This window comes from Falco peregrinus, chromosome Z (genome assembly GCF_023634155.1).
Source record: "Falco peregrinus isolate bFalPer1 chromosome Z, bFalPer1.pri, whole genome shotgun sequence".
In the NCBI taxonomy this organism is placed as follows: Eukaryota; Metazoa; Chordata; class Aves; order Falconiformes; family Falconidae; genus Falco; species Falco peregrinus.
The window spans coordinates 41,047,500-41,063,601 of record NC_073739.1 but is presented as its reverse complement, the minus strand read 5'-3'; the positions used below and the strand labels follow the sequence as shown (position 1 = coordinate 41,063,601).

Sequence of the window (16,102 nt, the reverse complement as noted above, 5' to 3'; positions counted from 1 at the left end):
GCTGGGGAAAAGCTGAATGAACCAATTACAACAGGAAATAAAAAAGAGGAAGCCCGCATCTACCAGTATTAATTGTAAGTACATTGTTTTTTAGGAGAGGAAAATGATGAGCTGGACAAAGAGCAGCACGACAGCGTAGGCAGCTGCCAAGGCCCTGGCCGGCAGTCAGCAGAGCCCTGCAATGTGAAAGCAGGGCATGGGGAAGGGTGGACTCTACCTCCAGGTAAGCACAGAGCAGCAACTGATGATGGCACTCTTATTCATTCCTGACTGTTAATACTGCAGCACATCACCACCACTACTATATCCCAACGACTGGCATGCATGCCCCTGGCTTTTATTGGTAAGGTGCCAAAACATGCCCACCCTTCCAAGGGCTCCCCACTGAAGCAGAATCAATGACCAGAAACATCTCTACTGGACATGTATTGCTTTATATCTATCCTTTTCAAACTTGCAGTGAGCCACAGGCATAGAAAGGGGCTCCCATAATTTTTCTTTACTCTGCATTCTCCAGGAAAGAGTGCCGCATGAGCCTGCACCAGTCCCCATCTTGCTGCAGACGGTCACCCAGCTTGCACAGGGCTGCTGCTTGGCACCAAATGAGGGTGGCAGCAGGTGTGTGGGAAATGGAGGAAGCTGGCAGGGAGAAGCTATTCCAATTCCAGCTGACCCAAGGTACAGGGGACAATAATGAAAACTGGCTAGAGACCTGGCCCAAATCACTGTCAGGGACAAATGCAGACCAGATGGTGCAATTTGCTTGGGGACAATGAGGGTGCTGTCCATGCCCTTTCCTCAGCATATGAGAAACCGTTCAGCTCAAAACAAGAAGAATTTTACTCTAATATACCTACGTTTCTATGGTTGCATCTTTTTAAAACTATAAACATTTCATGCTTTAAAGATTTAAGGAATGATCGTGTTACACTGACAGCCTTCTTCTAAGGAAACTCCATAAAATACCAGTATGTTTACTTCTGCCTAGCTGTCCTGTTGCTCCTCTGAAATAGCCAGTAATCTCTACTGAACAGTCATCATCTTCCCTCCCACACGGCCTGACAAAAATGGACTTATCACAAAAATAAATTGTAGATTATTTTTGCAGAAAAAATGTTAATACCCTTGCAATCAGCTCCATTAGGTTTACATACTCCCCTCCCTACGCTTTGCTTTCTCCCTGCCTCCCTCCTGCTCTTCAAGAGAAATTTTTAAAGCAGTAAATGGCAGGATTCCAGGGGTGATGTTATGCCAAAAATCAATTTAAAAAAACAAAAGAGAGAGGCTGCAAGATTTTAAAAAAAAGAGGAGTGGGAAATGTATTTCCTCTGCATCTGGGACCTTAGATCTTGGCAGTATAACTGATGGCATTTTACCTCGAAAATGGCTCTCCCTCCTCTGTCCCTCCTGTTCACCAGACATGGCTGATTGCCCTGAGCTTTTCCCTTTTTCTACTCCAAGATGAGACATAAAACTTCACTTCTGCAACTGGAGCTTGCTGGTTTGTAAGGAAGACATGCAATCCAGTGTAAAATGTGGTTCACACACTACTCCTAGGCTTTACATGCAATTTGCTTACAGTAGTGAGATTGTGGCTGAGAAGTGATGTGGAAAACTAGCTTTTAAACAAGATTTTGAAAAAGAGAATATGGACCTCTTTAGAGGAAGGTTAATTCTGCCACTACATAGTGCAGTGGATACTTTCAACAAAATTACTTCTTTTTATTTTTACAGCCTTGTCCTCACATCCCTTAAAAACCAGTGTCTTTCACTGTGCTATGAAATGTGCTATGGGACAAATCTGAGAAAGGAAAAAAAAAAAAAAAAAAAGGCAGGCGTTAGCCCTAGCCATAGCCTCAGCGGAGCCTGGGAAAGGCCTGGCATGCCAGGCCAGACCCACTCCACTGACCTCATGGGGTGTCCCTAACATCATTAGCAACAGCTCATTAGAAAGATTCTCTGAACCCTTGCTGGCCTTCTCTGGCTTATTTCCAGTTCTGCGGCACCTTTCCCAATATGAAAGAACTAAAACAATTGAGACCCTTCCAGATCTAAGTGAATGGCAAAATTATGCTCTCTGTTTTGTTTTCTCCCTTAGTAACTGCTACTATTTTGTATACTTCGTTGACCTCTATTGAGTATTGAGCTGATATTGTCATGCACCTGTTGTATACCCACAATCTCAGTCCGGAGTTGTTATCACCACCTAAGAAACTGCCATTTAACAGGTTAATTTAAGACTGGTTTTGCCCCTGTTTGTCTCACTTCATTCTTATCTACCTTGAATGTGACCCGGCAGATCATTCTACAACTCTACACAGATGTCTTTCATCTTTGCTGGTTTGAGTAATTCAGTTTCATCAGCAAATTTTCTCATGTCAGTGCTCACTGAACATAAAAGATTGCATGACAGATTGCCGTTTAATCCCCCTGATGATCTCACTCAGCTCCAAGAACTGGTGATTTATTCATATGTTCCAATTCTTACCCTTTATCCATGTAAGAATCTTCTGTCTTGTATTAGGTTCCTCAAAAGTTTTTGGTGGAAAAGTCTGTCAAAAGACTCTGGAAAGCTAACAATAATCAGCCAATGTGATGACTCTTATCCACATATCTCTAAGCCTTTTTTGAGAATGCTATCAGGTTTGTACAGCCAAGCTTCCTTTTTCAAAGTCCATGTTGACCCTTCCCATATTGACCTTGTTCTCACCAGCAAAGAGAGGCTAGTGGGGAATATGAAGCTCAAGGGCAGCCTTGGCTGCGGTGACCATGAAATGGTGGAGTTCCAGATCCTTAGGGCAGCAAGGAGGATGCACAGCAAGATCACTAACCTGAACTTCGGAAGAGCTGACTTTGGCCTCTTCAGGGAGCTGCTTGGTAGAGTACCATGGGATGGAGCCCGGGAGGGAAGAGGTGCCCAAGACAGCTGGTTGATATTCAAGGATCACCTCTTCCAAGCACAGCAGTGATGTGTCCCAACAAAGACAAAGTCAGGCAAAAACACCAGGAGACCTGCATGGTTGAACAAGATGATCCTGGACAAAATAAAACACAAGAAGGAACACTACAGACGGTGAAAGCAAGGACAGGTAGCCTGGGAGGAATACGGATAAACTGTCCAAGCAGCCAGGGATCAGATTAGGAAAGCTGAAGACCTGACAGAATCGAATCTGGTGAGTGACATCAAGGAGAGGAAGAAAAGCTTCTATAGGTATATCAGTGATAAAAGGAAGATTAGGGAAAAAATGGGCCCTCTCCTGAAGGAAACAGGAGACTGGATTACCTGGGACATGGAGAAGGCTGAGGTACTTAATGACTTTTTCATCTTGATCTTCACCAGCAAGTGCTCCAGCCACATGGCCCAAGTCACAGAAGGCAAAGTGAGGGACTGGGAGAAAGAAAGACTGCCCACTGTAGGAGAAGATCAGGTGTGAGACCATCTGAGGAACCTGAAGGTGCACAATTCCATGGGACCTGATCAGATGCATCCACAGATCCTGACAGAACTGGAGGCTAAGCCACTATGTGTCATATCTGAGAAATCATCACAGTCAGGTGAAGTTCCCACAGACTGTAAAAGGGGAAACATACCCCCCCAATTTTAAAAATGGAAATAAGGAAGACTTAGGGAACTACAGGTCAGTCAATATAACCTCTGTGCCCAGCAAGATCATGGAGCAGATCCTCCTGGAAATTATGCTAAGACACATGGAAAATAAGGAGATGATTAGTGACAAATAAAATGGCTTCACTAAAGGAAAATTGTGCCTAACAAATTCAGTGGCCTTCTATGACAGGGTTACAGCATTAACAGATCAGGGAAAAACAACTGACATCATCTACCTGGGCTTGTGCAAAGCTTTTGACACTGTCCTGCACAACATCCTTGTCTAAACTGGAGAGACATGGATTTGATGGATGGTCCTCTCAGTCACACTCAAAGAGTTGTGGTCAACAGCTCAATGTCCAAGTAGAGACCAGTGATGGCATTCCTTAGGGGTTGGTACTAGGATCAGCACTGTTTAACATCTTTGTCAGTGACATGAACAGGGGGATTGAGTGCACCCTCAGCAAGTTTGCTGATGACACCAAGCTGTGTGGTGCAGTTGACACACTGGAGGAAAGGGATGCCATCCACAGGGTACTTGAGAGGCTTGAGAGGTTGGTCCAAGTAAACCACATGAAGTTCAACATGGTCAAGTGCAAGATCCTGCTCCTGGGTCAGGGCAAACCCAAGCACAAATACAGGCTGGGCAGAGAATGCATTGGGAGCAACCCTAGCAAGAAGGACTTGGGGCTGTTGGTGGACAAAAAGCTCAACACAGCCCAACAATGTGCACTTGCAGCCCAGAAAGCCAACCATATCCTGGGCTGCATCAAAAGAAGCGTAACCAGCAGGTTGAGGGAGGTGATTCTCCCCCTCTACTCTGCTCTTGTGAGATCCCACCTGGAGCACCGCGTTCAGCTCTGGGGCCCCCAACATAAGAAGGACACAGGCCTGTTGGAGTAAGTGCAGAAACGGGCCACAAAGATGAACAGAGGCTGGAGCACCTCTCTTATGAAGACAGGCTGAGAGAGTTGGGGTTGCTCAGCCTGGAGAAGGCTCCAAGGAGACCTCATAGCAGCCTTCCAGTACCTAAAGGGGTACTTTTTACAAGGGTTTATAGTGATAAGACAGGACTAATGACTTTAAACCGACAGAAGCTAGTTTTAAATTAGATATTAGGATGAAATTCTTTATTGTGAGAGTGGCTAGACACTGGAACAGGTTGCCCAGGGAAGCTGTGGATGCCCCATCCCTGGAAGTGTTCAAGGCCAGACTGGATGGGGCTTTGAGCAACCTGATCTCATGAAAGATGACCCTTCCCATGACAGGGAGGTTGGAACTAGATGATCCTTAACATCCCTTCCAACACATACCATTCTATAATTCTGTGAAATTGGTGATTACTCAAGCACCCAGCAGTTTTGTTGAGTGTGCTCCACTGGTAAATTTTTCTACTCTCTCAAAAAACTGAGAAATCAACAGGCCTTTGAACACATATTTAAGTTCAATAAACTAGAGTTTTCCAAATCCAGAGACGGGAACAAGGGCCAAGGCTGGTATCTTCATGGGAAAGTCCTCTTGTTTTAACCTCTTCCGGTACTTCCAAATGAGTCTACATCCTTCATTCCTCTGCCATGGCACTCCAGCACAGAAAGGAGGGGTTGCTGGCCAAGAGATAGGTCTCAGGCTATTTAAAAGGAAAACTCTACCCAGTAACTTGCAGAATGAACAGCTAAGCATTTACATCACAAGCTCCTCAAGAAATGCATCCTAGAAGCAAACCCAAAACCAAGCTGCCAAATCCTGCATTGGTACTTCCCAGTTAAATCTAAGATGGAGCATCATATTGCAATATTTAAATAGTATTGCAATAGCCTAATCACCAGTGGCATTTGCAAAGGTTGCATCACAATGCACTCAACTTCTTAGCAGTAATTAAATGCAGAACAGGGGACCTGGTTTTCTACTTGATCTTCTTGGAGCACAACCAGATGTCTAGATTGTCCACAGATGGCCAACAAACCTTTTCAGAAGTCAGGAATGCTTCTCCTGTGACCAAGGGCTGCAGATTCACATTCAGGAGTTATTAATATTACTCATTACTTACATTAGAGCTGTCTTTAAGACCCCACCTGGAAATGGTAAATCAGGTCCCCATAATTTTTGCTCATGGTCAAAAACAAAGTAAGAGACAGTCCTTGCCTTGAGCTCAAATACCTACTCACAATGGAGACACATTTACTTCATGTCTAACAGATATTTTACGTATGTGTTTCCATATTTGTTCCTGACTTGCCACAAGCGTCTCTCCCCATGATGATATCTCATGTCTCTGTTTTCCCTCAGGATCTTAACAATGTAAAAACTTTTTAGGTGCATTTGGTTTTCATCCAAAATATTTTCCTTTATTACTTTTTTCCCAACTCTCAGATCCATAATTAAATCCATATTATTAATAAAAGCCACTTGGTCCTTTTTTTCAGCTGAAGCACACAAAACAAGGGTTTAACTCTTCAGTAACACACTTGGTTCGATGATGTATCTGCAATGCATCAGCTTTCCAACTCTTAACAGGACAAAGCTCAAATTTCTGTGCAATAGGTCTTCACATAGCAACAAGCGTTTTCTGTCAGTGGAAGAATAGTGCATAAGGAAAACAAATGAAAGCTGAGCCCTGACTCCACTAACTTGAGAATTTCTTCCCTGAATCCACCTACTAATAAAAAAGAACCGAGAGTAGCTGAATGCCTCCGAAGATACAAACTGCTCCAAAGAGTGTTTTCTGACACTGGTTGAGCTACACAATTAAGAGCAAAACTGAGCTTTTCCAAAGGGTGTGCCTGATGTTAAACTTTGAAGGTTTGACATCATTGTATCAAACCAGAGCTTTTAGCACTTTTGAAAACCAGATCCTTTTGTAAATACCAAAATACAATGCAGTAACATAAAATGTAGAAACTTCTCTTCCAAACTGGCTACATAGGATACCCATCTTTCACAAATATTTAAATTCCCTTCCTTTTCTTGAATTCTCTACACCACTCTTCCTTTCACCTCTGTCTCCATCAGGCCCCTTCTTATGGTGGGCTGTGTCCATGAGCCAGGGGGTCCATGCTGCACCATGCATTGTGAGGTCCCAGCCTTTCCAACCTTCCCACATGGGAGCCAGGACATCTTGAAAGCCACAAAAGCCCCCGTCTTCCCCTCACTTCCACCATCAACCTCAAAAGTGACATCTTCATAGTTTCTGGGGAAAGCAGCTGTTCCAGGACATCACTCCCAGGAGGCAGGCACTGCCTCGGCCGGCTCTGCCAAGTCCTGACAATCCTGGAGATTAACACGGACACATTGACTACAACTTCATATTTCACGGGGAGCCAATGTAATGAGTAACAAACTGCAGTGACCCTTAGTTGGCAACTGATGTCACCCAGATAGAGGGCTGCTCCACATGAAAGCTTTCTCCATGTGGCAATGCTTCTTTTTAGTCCACCACTACCTGGGAGCACAGAGCTGGTGCACAGCACCAGTCTCTGGGTAAGAAGGAGCACCAGCAACCACAGCAAGAGGAAAGCCTGGAGGAATTTCCTGCTGTTGCTGTTCTGAGTCCCTTAGCAGCAGATTGCAAGAGGTGGCTGTAGCCCAAAGAAAGAAATTGGAGAAAAAAAGTAAATAAGGTCATTGCATCTGGCATGTCTCCACAGTGTTCTCCTTTTTCCATCTATGTTACCTTCCCTTCTCCACGGTTACCCACAGCCAGGTGCTTGTCCCAACTGTGAGAGGAAATGTTAGGAAGTCATGCGTCCTCTATTTTAAGAACATGGTGAGCCACACATGGAAAAGCATTTTCCTAAATGTGATTGTGATGGAGCATGCTGGTTTTTAGCTATTCCTCTGCTTGCATTTGAAGAGCATTTGAGCTATGTTCTCTGCTCCAACTACTGATTACTGAGTATTTTAAGATACAGTGATTACATTACACAGCATTTTCTATACACATGCCCAGGCTTAAAGTGAAAAGTCCCCTGAAAATTATTTCCCCTACCATTCTTTCCTTGAATTCTGCAGATTTTTTTTAAAACAAGTGACAAACCCATTTATCCATGGTCATACAGATATAGTGGGGAGGAAAATTAACCACAGCATAGCTGTTGGGGTTTTTTTTCAAAATTTATTTCAGTGGTATTCACACTATCTGTACGTAAAAAAGAAAGATATAAAATAGACGACTCACAGGATCCCTATTTAAGATCCCTAATAAAACTAAAACCTTTCTAGTATATATCAAACCAGTACTGTAGGACTCCTACACCATTTTTCTTTTATACCACAAACCACGAAACAGTTTTCCCCTGTAGATTCACAAAGGGAGGATGGATAATTAAGTATATAAAAAAAAGTCAAAGGACCTGTGCAAACAGTGATGCCACCCACACCCACAATGCAGAAAGCAATGCTTGTAACGCTGAAAAACAAATACCACACACTTTTGTTTTCAGGGCTGCCCTGTTCTTCTGTAGGTGTGTATTAAGTCCTCAGAAATAAGTAAAAAAACAGAGGGAACCACACCAAGCATCAGCACCTAGAAGAAAAAGAGAGAGCAGACAGACTAACAGTCCAAAAAGCCACAGCAGGTCTGGCTGGCTGTCCCGAGCACAATTAGTCTGAAAGGGAGAAGCAGACCTAAAGAGGACCCAAGATGACACGTTCCATTTTATATGCCTGATTCCCCAGGCATTTCAAAGCAACTCAGATGATGCTACCAGCATGTTTTTAATCCTGTCAGCAATGGTTTTGCCTGCTTACTATTTGCTTTCATAGAAAATGAAGCATGTTATAAATGCTCCCCTCCATGTTTGTTTTCTTTTTAATGCTGTAAGTGCCTCATGCAAATCTGTAGCACCAGCACAAAGTAGCATTACGGTGTGGTATAACCACCCTAGTACTTTCTGTTTATATAGCTTTTTATTTTCCTGTATTACTGCCAATCAAGCATCAAAGAGACAGATAAAAACCTCTGCTCCTTGAATTCCCAGTGTGTTCCCCCTGCCTCATTACAGACACTGTTGAAGGACATGATAAAGCTTAGCTGACCTGCTTCAATCTTGTCGATCAGCACAGGCACAACTGGAAACAAGTCCTCCTGGAGTAATGTCAGCACTTTCCTTGACAGCAAATGGAAACTAAACAAGGGGAGAAGGCAAAACACCAGAAAGTTCTATTCTGTGTCTGAGAAACCTCTTTGCCTCTCTCTTTCAGCCCCCTTTTCCACATGTGATGCAGTTGTCAACAGTGTGTACCGATGCGTGCTGAAAACTGGACTGCCCATATGCCCACTATGCTGTGTGCTGGTGCCACCATTTACAGGAAGGTTTTTTTATGCACTGGTAGCGGAAACACAAAAAAAAGGTTTGAGAGCTGGGCTAGATATTCAGCTGGCATTAGTGCTTCAGGTCAACGGGAAGGCATTGCAGAGCATCAGCTGAACACAGGCCATGGCAATACTTCAAATGAGGGATGCCAACACCAATGCCTTCTTTCTTTCCTACACATATGCAAACAGGCATTCATGCCTTTACTTTTCACTTGTTTAATACTCTTTCATAAATATTGTCACAGCATGCATTCTACACAGTCCTTCACAGCAAGCAGATCCACAGGGAAGATGATTTTTAGCAGAGGCTTTGGCTCCCTACACGGACTTTTCTAAGGCACAGGAATCCAGGCAGAGGCCCAGAAGCTGGGATCCTGGAGGCACTCGTACGCAGCTGAGCAGTGAGGAGTGAGGTAGGAAGAAAGCAAAGCTAATGGACAGATTTGAAGCTCTGGAGGATCAGTGTCCTCCTCAGGACAGGTTTATCCCTGTAACCCATGAACCCTGGTGCAGGATCCAAGTCATAACATCTCCATTGCATTTGTCCAGATGAGTTTGCAAGGATGCCAGGGTGTGAGGAGTAGAAAGGGTCTTTTCTCCAACACAGCCTTACTCCCCCAGGTTAGCTGGGAACCTCACAGGGACGAGAGCCAGCCCTGTACCAGAGACTGGAAGGGCACACCATCACCCTGTTGCACCCTCCCATGGAATGAGGCAGAAATTTACCTACTGTGAGGTAATTTCCTTTGGCATAAAAACTTCACTTTACTGGTCTTAATGGACACCATTTTGTTCCAGATGAGCCTTCCCCTTTCATGCTCAACTGAATTGATACTAGTATGATCAACTCAAAGTGGTTGCATATATCTTCTTAAATCTCACCACCATTGTGTAGAACAATTAATTAGGGCAAAGCTGATCTGTTTCCATCTGATACGAACTGATAACAGCAAGTTTTCAGGGTCAGCTTCGAGATTTGCCTGGCGCTGTAGAAAGCCCTGGCCAGATTTCCAAACACCATCATTTGGAGAAACAGAATGCATTTTTCAGCTGGGTGAGGCTGAGGCAAATGCAGACATAAGCAGAAATGATGAAGCTGTCCAGTGGCAACTGTGGCTGTGCTGCTGAATGGTATCTATACTGTGCAACCAGAAAAATACATATAAAACCAGCATGCAAACACACAGAAACCAAATGAAAATGTCAAGGGGGACTATTCAAAGGCTGTCTGCTTTGGGTAGACAACCAGTGTAACAAAAAACTGACTACTGTATTTGTTAAACAAAATGAACCGCAAGTCATAAATGGGGAGAAATCCATAATTTTATTGAATCGCACTCAACAGTGCTCAGAGTGTGTTACCGTAACTCTATTCCTTTTAATTCTGACAGCCATGTTTTATTCATTAGAGGCACAGACTGCTGATTGAAATGGAAGACTGTTGTGACAAATTATTTCTGACTTTGGGAGATAAAATGAGCTGCAACTGTTGCACTAAAATCATAGCCACTTGCATGGCAGTTCTGCCACTTCATCTTCTAATTCCAGGGAGAGGGGAGTATTTAAACCAGTGTGTGCATTCTTGTAAACTGCAAAGCCAGTGCAAATTACACAGTGAAGTTTGCAGAGGGGCATAACTTGTTTCACAAATAATTGAACGACATTCGGCTCTCTCTGTGGCTACTAGATCTATTATGAAAGTCCAAAAATAACAGTAATGCTTTTTACCATTAAATTATAAGGCAAGGAAAAGGATTTAGACAACAGTAAGGCTCTTAATTGTATGTTTGTAAACTTATAGGCAAGCTTCTATTCAGCTACAGCTTTAGTTCAAATACCATAGCTCATACAAAGCCCACATTCTCTTTTCTCTTGTCTTTTTCCATTCCTTAGCAAGCAACACACCATCAGATAATGCTGTGCTTGCCAGGAGGGCTGAAACACATGGTAAGGTTTTGAAAAAGCCACCATTCCGCACTGAATTTCAACACTTGGATCATTTACTAGGATTATATCAAAGTACCATAGGAATACTCCAGCATTCTCCTCATGCAATCATGAGATTTCCAATAACACAGAGTGCTTCTTCAAACTTTTCTTTTAAGAAGCCATATTAAAGAGGTAATTAAAGAGGTAATTCCAGTCAACAAAAATAATGTATTGTAATTTCCACCTCATATCCTGAAGGGATCTGTTTCGTTTAAAAATATTTCTGCAACTGATTATCCATGGAAAACCTAATAGGCCTTCTTCACCTTCTCCAGGCCACTCTGTCAACCCAAAGGTAGGCAAAAATTGCCCAGCACATTAAAAAAAAATAATTCTAGATAAAAAATTCCTTTAACTTGACAGCTTGTATAAATATTATCAGCCTGTTCTCTGTTACCTGCATTTCAACTTGAGAAAACCTTCCATTCCTTTGAAAATTTAAAAGATTATTTGTGTTAAATTCCAATTTTAGTGAAGGAAAACAAAAACTTCAGTGGAATCAGAAGCTGGCCACCATCTGCTGAGTGTTCAACACCTGTATATGTCATCTGTTAGTACATGTTTGACTTCCAAGTGTTTGTTGCGTTGCACGTAGCTATTGACATGATGTCTCCTTTGTAACACTTTAGAACTATGTGGATTTTCATAAATCAAGCACCAAGCCATCAGAGAGAGCGGCATGACTTATGACAAAAGAAAGCATTTCATGATGTGAGCAGACTACAGGAGGTAGAAAGTTTGATGTGTATTTGATATTTAGGTGGCAATGTCTAGTTTGATTCAGATTGTCTTCCAATATTTAGGTGAAAACAAATAATATTAAATATAAATAATTACCTATGTTGGACACGAGCAGCTTAGCAGTGATCAAGAAACATTTCATCTAGCTGCAAATGGAGAAGAAAAAAGAATTACTACATATACCACATGAAGAACTAGAGAGAGAAGGCAGAAATGGGAATGAAGGACTTGTCTTCACAGTCCGATTAAATAATACCAGATCATGGCAGGATTTCTATTATCCTATCAGGCATTACAAGTGTTTTTTTCCATTACAGTAGTGGATGGTAAATTTGAATTCTTATCAAAGACTTGGAGACAACACAGGAGTCCCTTATGTTTCAAGAAGGCTCATGTGTATATTCTCAAATAATATAGGATAGTCACCAAGGTCTTAATTGGCAAGTCAAATCAAAGCGAAGTGACCATTCATCACTTAGGAGTGATGGCTACTCAGGCAAAGGTTGCTGGTTAGCATCCCAAATAATCTGGTGTTTTGCATGGATGTAAAATGCTCTCTCTATCTCCTAGAAAGACTGGGAGCTTTTCCTAAAGGTAAATTCCTTGAAACCTAGGGCTGGTGGGCTCACAAGTAAGCTTCAGCTACAAATTGCATAGTCAAATGAGAATGGTACTTTGAGTTTGGAACTCAATAAAGCATTTTGAAATTTTATATTATTTATGATTGAAAGGTAACTCAGGGAATTTCCTGTTCCCAATAAAGTAAAAGATCTGGGGGAAATTAAGACACCATGGCCTAAATCCATGCTTCCATGCTATACTTACCCGTCTGCATGGATGACAGCATTTCCTGGGAATGACTGATAAATTAAACAGCTAAATATGGTGTACACTCATGTTATTTTCCACTTCCTGAGGCTGATGATAACCCAGAAGTTGAGAAGGCCAGCTAGCCTAGTCAAACCAGCAAAACAGGTCAGCTTTAGTCAAAAGCAATCAAACCACTTTGCTCCACAAGACTGAAATGCAAATATCATAAGTCTGCATTTTTTCATTGCATCCTAGATGTTGCCTACCAACACTTCTAACCACATGTGAATCTCCAAAACAGCCTGAGCCTGCTTCAATTTATGGGAAAAGTCTTTCTCATACATCTGAAACCTACTGTTAGCTTGGTGTTGCTCCCAGCTACTCCCCTGTCTTGGTGGGGGGAAGAACCTCTCCAGTTCCTCCTGGGATCCAGGCTCTGGGTACAGCTTTGGAGGGGCAAACCCATGTAGCAGCGAGGGACAGATCTGGATGCAGATTCTTCATCTCACTTTCACAGACATTTGTAACTACACACAGAGATACACACACACCTCCCCACCCCAAAGACACAAGGATAAATACAGTGACACAACTGCACAGAGCATCTCCTAATTATTGTCAGTCAGTATGATATAGCATGTGCTTTTGGTATCAGTATGCCCAAAGCTATGACCTCACCGCTGGGAAATTTGGGATCTCTGTTCCTATGGGAGAGAAGACCACTTGAGCCAAGGAGGCTTGAATAGCTAACCTCAGGACAAATTTTTTAAGCAAAACAATTCAATTCCTCAAAAGCATGATTTTTCCCCCACTTAACGGCAACCTCTGACCTCATGTCTGGAGGTGATGGATGAGGTGAGACGGAGGCATGGGAGAAGACCTGAGGATAGTTGCCAGCATGTTACAGCTAGCAGTCATTAACAGGCAAAGTTTCCTCAGAAGGAAATAAGAATTATTTCAAATCAAGAAAAATAAACACCAGAATAATCAGCTGCGCAGTGGCTCATGTAAAATATGAATGTGGCCAAGGTTTGCAAGTCCGAGGGGAATCCAGCTTTGTGAGCTTACTGCAGAAAAATGCAGGCCCCAGCCCTGAGCTCTTATAAAAGCGCTGAAACGAAAGAGTAAAGCCCTCCCCAAACATACAGAGAAAACTGCATAGATGATTGCAGCCCACAACTTGTCAGGCAGACCTCCAGACCAAGATGTTGACTGATAGTTACCTATCTGCAGTGCCATATTTGTCTGACACAGGCAGAAGATAAGACCGGAAAAGTAAAATGTGTTCCCTAGCAAATGCTAAAGTGAGACTTTGGTACACGGAAAAGAGATTTCTCCTGGTGTTTGTTTTGGCAGGAACAGTTTCAGCAGACACTATTACAACCCTGTCCGCTTGCAAAGCAAAGCTACAGCTCCACATATTATTGGAACTCCAGGGCTGATCGCTTTCCACATGGTGGTGTTACTGGAGCTAGCAGAACACCGGCAAACCCATTTGGTCAGCAAAGATTTTTTCAATTAAAAAATACAATATAATTTTCTCTGAATAGAATAAGCTGGTTGGCTTCAAGCAAGGGAGAAAAGAAGGTTCTTCTGAATTACAGTCCTGGGCTTTCAAAGGTGAAGCCCCAAATCTTTCCTCCCCAGCCACTGGAGCTGCCAGCAGCTGCACCATCTCATTGCCAGACCTTGCACAGGAAGTAGGGAGAGAAGAGGAGGAGGGAGAGGGAGAACAGGGAGCCCAGGAAAGGAGAACGACCCTGGTCTAGCATTAGAGCTGCACTTCATGATAAGGCTGCTTGAAAACCCTGCTGAATGACAGGCATTTAATTCTCTGCACATCAAAGGGAGCTGCAGAGGTGACAGCAGTTTGTCTAGATACTCCAACCCAGTCTTGTGCCTATTACATTGATGTGGCAACACAGGTACATGTTTCTGCAGCTTCCTGGTGGCTAGAATCTCTGATTAGCCATCCTACTTCCAATGTCCAAGCACCAGTTCATAGTCACTGGTGTAGGCTATTGATCCATCTCAACTGCAGGCCTGCCTAGTTCTTGGCAAACCCCTCTGGGTTCTCACCCTGGACCTTTAAGTTTCCCCAAGCCCTGATGGAGGTGGGGCAGAGAAGTTTCCAGGAACAGAGGAAAGTCTTGTTCCACCTTTGTGTAATGCACTTGCCCCAGCCCTCCTCTCAGACACCTGTAGAATCTTAGGAGACAGCAGTTTTGCCTCCAAGTCCTCCAGCACGCAGAGTACTCTGCTCACAGCGAGGACTGCTGGCCTTGGACCTCAGAAATAGCCATTGTACAGAACACACACAGCACACTTACAAGCTTGGGTATTTACACTGTCATGCTGCCCTTCCTTCATCTCACTTAAAATACGCCTCACTGGCTAATTATTCTGGAGTATCATATGTGGTGCAGCGTTAGTGAAACAGTCTCATAAAAGAATAATATTCATCACATGTGACTGAAAAAATACAGTCTTTTTTGGTCAAAGTTACCACAATGTTTATTTACCAGTGTCAAATACTAAAGTACTGCCTTTCTCGTGAAACATTTTCTTCACTTTGTGTATAAAGTACTGGGCACATGTTTTACTTCACATGCCTTGAAGCCAGGGTGTGTTGTGTTATTTTACTTTTTGATAGCCTGTACAGCTAAAACGAGAGCAAATAATTGGTCTCCATGTGTTAGCATATCCTCAGAGAGCTCAGTCTTTCTCTTGTGAATGGAAAAGTCAAAATCAGAAATGGTAACGCAGGGGCTTTTACACTTTAGACCTATAATTGGAAAGAACTCAAAACACCCATCTCTCACTTGTGCAAATAAAAGGCACTTTTGAAAAATGTATTTACCCATGTCTGTTTCAAACAGTGGTGGGCCAAACCATCTCCTCAGTAGGTGTTCAAGCTGACATCATGAGCTGGTGAAATCTGTGATCCTTCTACTGATCACAGTGGAACACTTTTGATCTCCACTAGGTGAGGAGTTGCCTTATGACCTAAGATGAAATACAAAATCCCAGGCATGATACTTCTGCAAAACTGAAGCCACCCAGAACATTGTTTATGCCTGATTTAAATAACTACATTTTCCATTTCCCATACAGAATGTATATGCTAATTCTCCCTCCCAAGTGCTATCTAGAACATTTGGAGACTTGTGTCTTGATTCATATTTTAATCATGAAGCCTTCAGGATGACTTAGACAGAATGACTTCTCAAAATGACTTGACTTGCCCAATGTAAGTATTCTGGTCTGACTGTACATCGTCCTCTATGTCAGCGTCAAATAACCACAAATGCAGCCATTGAGACTTGGGAACACTTACATCAGTCTTAGTATTTGTATATCTTGATGTATTATTTGCTTTACCATTGTCCTACTGCTTGCCTCAGAACCACTTGTGAGTTGCACTTGAAACAAACTATCGAACCAATCATGTAGGCACAATTTTGTTCCTTGCATGCATACTATTAGCTGACACCAGCAGCCTCTGATGACCAGATCCAAGTTCTGCTGGACCCAACGGTGCAGACTTCTCTGTTGGTTCTGTGGACACAGTTTCATGCTCATGACTGTATATACATAGGACCTCTCTCACAAAAAAAGAAAAAAACCAGCACTACATGGTT

The 16,102-nt window shown here is 42.9% G+C and overlaps 1 long non-coding RNA gene across 3 annotated transcripts in view; it reads right to left on the bottom strand.

Annotated features, from left to right (window-relative positions):
* The window catches only part of LOC114013038 (uncharacterized), a 53,314-nt gene that overhangs the window by 16,677 nt on the left and 20,535 nt on the right, over positions 1-16,102 (bottom strand). For all 3 annotated transcript variants that reach the window (XR_008744905.1, XR_008744906.1, XR_003555878.2), the window contains one exon: positions 11,748-11,797. This is a non-coding gene — a long non-coding RNA (uncharacterized LOC114013038). The remainder of the gene's footprint in view (positions 1-11,747; positions 11,798-16,102) is intronic.